This window comes from Mus musculus, chromosome 15 (assembly GCF_000001635.26).
Source record: "Mus musculus strain C57BL/6J chromosome 15, GRCm38.p6 C57BL/6J".
Classification (NCBI taxonomy): Eukaryota; Metazoa; Chordata; class Mammalia; order Rodentia; family Muridae; genus Mus; species Mus musculus.
In genome coordinates this window covers 5,090,545-5,096,663 of record NC_000081.6, presented here as the reverse complement: position 1 = coordinate 5,096,663, position 6,119 = coordinate 5,090,545, and the positions used below count along the sequence as shown (strand labels likewise).

General features: G+C 43.6%; 1 pseudogene; it reads right to left on the bottom strand.

The window, feature by feature from the left end:
- Gm16077 (predicted gene 16077) lies at positions 3,419–4,168 on the bottom strand (annotated as a pseudogene).

The window sequence follows — 6,119 nt, the reverse complement described above, 5'->3', positions numbered from 1 at the left end:
AGGAGTCAGTCAGGAAAAAAAAATGGCTGTCAAAGTCTCAAAGAAATCATATTAGCCATGGATAGTAACTGAACTCTAGAAAGGAAACATCTGAGAATAGTCTAATATCACACTAGTGTATTTGTACATGTGTTAGATAATATTGTTTTCAGAGTATTTAATCTCATGATTATTGTAAAGATGAAAAAGATGAAAAAAGAAATAGTGGACAATATAAGTATTTAATTTTGCTTGTGAATTCTGTCTTTTAGAATGACACATGTAAGAAATAAAATAAAATGGTCCATTCTCAGCCTAAGCCAGCTCACTTACGTCTGGGCCCTGATGGCCTTGGCTAGTCTAGCTACCCCCACCCCAAACTCAAAAGTTTAGAGAAGAAAATGACTGAGTCAAGCTTCTCTGATGACGTTTGGACATAAAGTTTATGGTCCTGAGAATCCCTAAAATAAGCAGGATATAAAGCACGTAAATTAAGCCACACTTCATGTGGGTTGAGAAACAGACAAAAGTCAGTGGCAGATGACCTGAAAACACCAGACCTCAGGACACTCGGCCAGTGTGGTAAGGAGGGGGAGACCTCCGTTCTGGGCAATAAAACTGTTATCTGTGCTCAGTCTGTCTCCTGCTTTCCTCTGACTTGGCACCAGACTGTACAAGATTGTAAATAAAACTGCCTCACTTTTACTTTTTTGAGTCTCCAGAGCTTTTTGTTATGAAGTAAGATCTTTATACCTTACAATCAATCAATCGATCAATCGATCAAACAAAAAGACATGGAAATCCTACACTGGGCATTTTGACATAGACATGTGATCGCAGCACCAGGGAAGCAAAGACAGGAAAATTGGAGTTGTAGGCCAGCTTGAGCTGTCTCCGGACTTCTAAAACCAAGGCCATAAAGAACTTGGGAGGAAAGGGTTTATTTCACTTCCACTTCTGTATCAGTTTATCAACGAAGGAAGGCAGTGATGCAGAAGCCTTGGAGGGATTCTCTTACTGGCTTGCTCCTCATGACTTGCTCAGCCTGTTTCCTTATAGTTTCCTAGGATGGCACTGCGCACAGTGAGCTGAGTCCTCCCACATCAGTCGTCAGTCAAAAAAAAAAAAAAAAAAATGCAGTGCAGGCAAGTCTACAGATAATCTGGTGAAGATAGTTTCTCATTGAAAGTCTCTCTTGTTGTGGGATAAAGACCCAAATACCACTCAGCACAACCAAAGTTCAAATTAAGAGTCTGTATTGAACCTGCTGACACCTATGTGGAGAAAAGCATTTCTCACAGAGCAGTCCCAAATGCATATAGGAAGTTTTTTTAAAGATAAAGGACAAAGAAAACAATATCCTGATTGGCAACTGTTGGAAGAAGCAAGCAAGCAGTTTAACAGAAGCCAAGATCATACAGTTAGCTGGCGGCATTTTGACTCTGAGTTTCTAGAACAGGGTTGGGTGATTTCCAACGGTACTCTTCAGGGCAGGGATTAGACACCAAAGATGGCTCCAGCTGACACAAGATGGGGACATTTTTGTCCTGTTTAATTTTTTTCCAAATGACTCTGGCTTTTGTCAAGCTGACTTAAAACGAGACAGTCTAAATAGGGCCATGGATCTCTCTCTCTCTGTAAAGCTTTATCTTTCTTTTTTTTTTATTAGGTATTTTCTTTATTTATATTTCAAATGTTATCCCTTTGTTTTGTTATCCCCCTTTCTAGTTTCCCCTCTGAAAATCCCCTATCCTCTCCCCACTCCCCCTGCTCCCCAACCTACCCATTCTTTCTTCCTGGCTCAGGCATCCCCCAATACTGGGGCATAGAACATTCACAGGACCAAGGGTCTCTCCTCCCACTGATGACCGACTAGGCCATCCTCTGCTACATATGCAGCTAGATTGGTGGTTTAGTTCCAGGGAGCTCTGGGGTTACTGGTTAGTTCATATTATTGTTCCTCCTAGGGGGCTGCAAACCCCTTCAGCTCCTTGGGTACTTTCTCTAGCTCCTTCATTGGGGACCTTGTTCTCAGTCTAATGGATGACTGTGAGCATCCACTTCTGTATTAGTCAGGCACTGGCAGAGCCTCACAGGAGACAGCTATATCAGGCTCCTGTCAGCAAGCTCTTGTTGGTATGTGCAATAGTGTCTGAGTTTGGTGGTTGTTTATGGGATGGATCCCCAGGTGGGACAGTCTCTGGATGATCATTCCTTCAGTCTCTGCTCTACACTTTGTCTCTGTAACTCCTTCCATGGGTATTTTGTTCCCCCTTCTAAGAAGGATTGAAGTATCCACACTTTGGTTTTCCTTCTTCTTGAGTTTCATGTGTTTTGCAAATTGTATCTTGGGTATTCTGAGCTTCTGGGCTAATATCCACTTATCATTGAGTGAATGTCATGTGTGTTCTTTTGTGACTGGTTACCTCACTCAGGATGATATCCTCCAGATTAATCCATTTGTCTAAGAATTTCATAAATCCATTGTTTTTAATAGCTGAGTAGTACTCAATTGTGTAAATGTACCACATTTTCTGTATCCATTCCTCTGTTGAATGACATCTGGGTTCTTTCCAGCTTCTGGCTATTATAAATAAGGCTGCTATGAACATAGTAGAGCATATGTCCTTATTAAAACTTGGAGCATCTTCTGCGTATATGCCCAGGAGTGGTATTGCTGGTTCTTCCAGTAGAACTATGTCCAATTTTCTGAGGAACCATCAAACTGATTTCCAGAGTGGTATACCAGCTTGCAGTCCCAACAACAATGGAGGAGTGTTCCTCTTTCTCCACATCCTCTCCAGCATCTGCTGTCACCTGAGTTTTTGATCTTAGCCATTCTGACTGGTGTGAGGTGGAATCTTAGGGTTGTTTTGATTTGCCATGAAGTAGCTGGATATAAAATTAGCTCAAAGAAATCAGTGGCCTTTCTCTACACAAAGGATAAACAGGCTGAGAATGAAGTTAGGGAAACAAAACTCTTCACAATAGTACAAATAAAAAAAATACCTTGGTGTGAGTCTAACTAAGGAAGTGAAAGATCTGTATGATAAGAACTTTAAGTCTCTGAAGAAAGAAATTGAAGAAGATCTCAGAAGATGGAAAGATCTCCCATGCTCATGGATTGGCAGGATTAATATAGTCAAAATGGCTATCCTGCTGAAAGCAATCTACAGATTCAATGTAATCCCCATCAAAATTCCAACTCAATTCTTCACTGAGTTAGAAAGGGCAATTTGAAAATTCATCTGGAATAACAAAAAACCTAGGATATCAAAACTATTCTCAACAATAAAAGGACCTCTCTCTGGTGGAATCACCATGCCTGACCTCAAACTATACTACAGAGCAATTGTGATAAAAACTGCATGGTACTGGTATAGCGACAAACAGGTAGATCAATGGAATAGAATTGAAGACCCAGAAATGAACCCACACAGCAACAGCAACAGGTTTCTGGAAAACGTGTGGGCTCACCGTTAGCTCTGCATCGTCGGGAAAGTGCCACATCACTTCCACCAGGCCATCAGAAATTTGCCGAGGCAGCACAGGAACCGACAGGTCCCGACGGAGGAAAAACGTGTGTGGTTTCTGTCGAGAGGAGCTGAGCAGTGTGTTCAGAATTCTGGACTTGGAGAAGCTGCAGTGTCCCAGTCGCACAAAAGAGATGACAGGCATCTTCATGAGACTCAGAGACGCGTCTGTTTCCCTGGGGGGCCCGCCTGAGGACTGCGTTGCGTGCTGCTTTAGGTCCTTCATGGCCCCCATCATTAAGATGCTTTTGTTGTTCTCTGCATCTGGCAGTAGCAGGGGAAGAGCAAAGCAGCAGTGGTACATATTTGACATGACTTCACGTTGCAAAGAGCTGTCTGCGCAAAGCATGCAGGCGCAGAGGACATCCAGGGGATGGATGGTTTGTGCGTCTCCAATTCCTAACTTCTCCATTCTAGCCAGCAGCAGTTCTTTGTTCTCTTCATCCACCATCTTGTGCCTAAGGGTAAAATCTCTGGCTGTCGAGTCTAAAGCCTGAACCTTCATCAGGAAATTCCAAGCTAAGTCCCCTGGGGTCTCGGGTGTCCACTCACGTCCTCGGTCTGTGGAAAACTGCTTCACAGAATCTGGGAGAAGCTTCCTGCTTCTATCCATGTTCAAACAGGACAGAACATGCTGAAATACTCTTTTTCTCTCTGTAAAGCACAAAGGAAATACTCTTGATCTTTGACAAAGGAGCTGAAACCATCCAGTGGAAAGAAGACATCGTTTTCAACAAATGGTGCTGGCTCAACTGGCAGTTATCATGTAGAAGAATGCAAATTGATCCATTCTTATCTCCTGTACAAAGCTCAAGTCTAAGTGGATCAAGGAACTCCACATAAAACTAGAGAAACTGAAACTTATAGAGGAAAAAGTAGGGGAAAGCCTTGAAGCTTCTGTAAAGCAAAGGACACTGTCAATAAGACAAAAAACAGCAACCAACAGATTGGGAAAAGATCTTTACCAATCCTAAATCTGATAGGAGGCTAATATCCAATATATGTAAAGAGCTCAAGAAGTTGGACTCCAGAAAACCAAATAAAACTATTAAAAATGGGGTACACAGTTAAGCAAAGAATTCTCAACTGAGGAATACCAAATGACTGAGAAGCACCTAAAGAAATGTTCAACATCCTTAATCATCAGGGAAATGTTTCTTTCTTTCTTTTTCTTTTTTTTTAATAGAGCGTTTATGTGTATAGGTGTTTAGCTGTTCTGGCCCGTGGGACAGTCGAACAGGGACTTGAGGGGCCACCTGGAAGAGAATGGGGTGTGGAGAGCCATGCCGCGAGCAATCCCGTGTGTGCCAGCAATCCCGTGTGTGCCGTGAGCAATCGCCATTATAAGATGGCGCTGGCTTCCACTGTGCCTAACTAGTGAACAAGCCTTATGCGCAAGTGCAAGAGTGAACTCACGCCTAGTCACTGCCCATCTCGCGGTGTAGTAATGGGGTGATGGGCGAGCAACGAATCAGGAGCTGTCACGCCACATCAGGTGCTGAAATGTCACGCTGCGGGCTATATAAGCAGCACCATTTTCCCGGTTCCGGGTCTTCCCTCCTGATAAGTAAGCAATAAAAGCTTTGCCGCAGAAGATTCAGGTTGAAGCTCGGGATAATGGGGGACAAAGAAACACAAAGAATAGACATCAAGACTAGGTCCTGTTCAAGCTGACAAAAATTTTTTTCCCCACACAGGTTATATACTCGTAGGAGCAGAAAGGGGGGTGGGTGGAGGGTAGTCACTTTGTTTCTGGGTAATGCACCTATTCCCAGGAACAGGTTATTGACTGGGTAAACAGTTCAGCAGAAAGATCAGAACAGTAAGGGTTATTAGGCACGTATCCACAAGATTTATAGCTATCTGTTCTCCGCTGACTTCAGGATTTATGTCTATTTGTACTCAGCTGGGCTAGTACTTTACTACAGAGGCCAAGACTTTATAAGTAAGCACTATGGCTGACAAGGCAGTGAACATTCAAACAGGGTCGCTCCCAACATTTAGGTTGCATGTATGTCTGTGTGCTATATGCATGCTGTACTCAAGGTGGTCCCTGTGAGCCTACATGTGGGTAGGATCCTCTGGAAAAGCAGCCAGTGCTAGTAAACTTTGAAACTATTTTTCCAGTCCCCATATTTTTCTCTCCTCTCCTCTCCTCTCCTCTCCTCTCCTCTCCTCTCCTCTCCTCTCCTCTCCTCTCCTCTCCTCTCCTCTCCTCTCCTCTCCTCTCCTCTCCTCTCCTCTCCTCTCCTCTCCTCTCCTCTCCTCTCCTCTCCTCTCCTCTCCTCTCCCCTCCCCTCCCCTCCCCCCCCTCCCCTCCCCTCCCCCCCTCCCCTCCCCTCCCCTCCCCTCCCCTCTCCTCTCCTCTCTGTCTTCCTTCCTTCCTTCCTTCCTTCCTTCCTTCCTTCCTTCCTTCCTTCCCTCCTCCTCCTTCTTCTTTTTTTTTTCTTTTCTTCTTCTTCTTCTTCTTCTTCTTCTTCTTCTTCTTCTTCTTCTTCTTCTTCTTCTTCTTTTTCTTCTTCTTCTTCTTCCTTCTTCTTCTTCTTCTTCTTCTTCTTCTTCTTCTTCTTCTTCTTCTTCTTCTTCTTCTTCTTCTTCTTCTTCTTC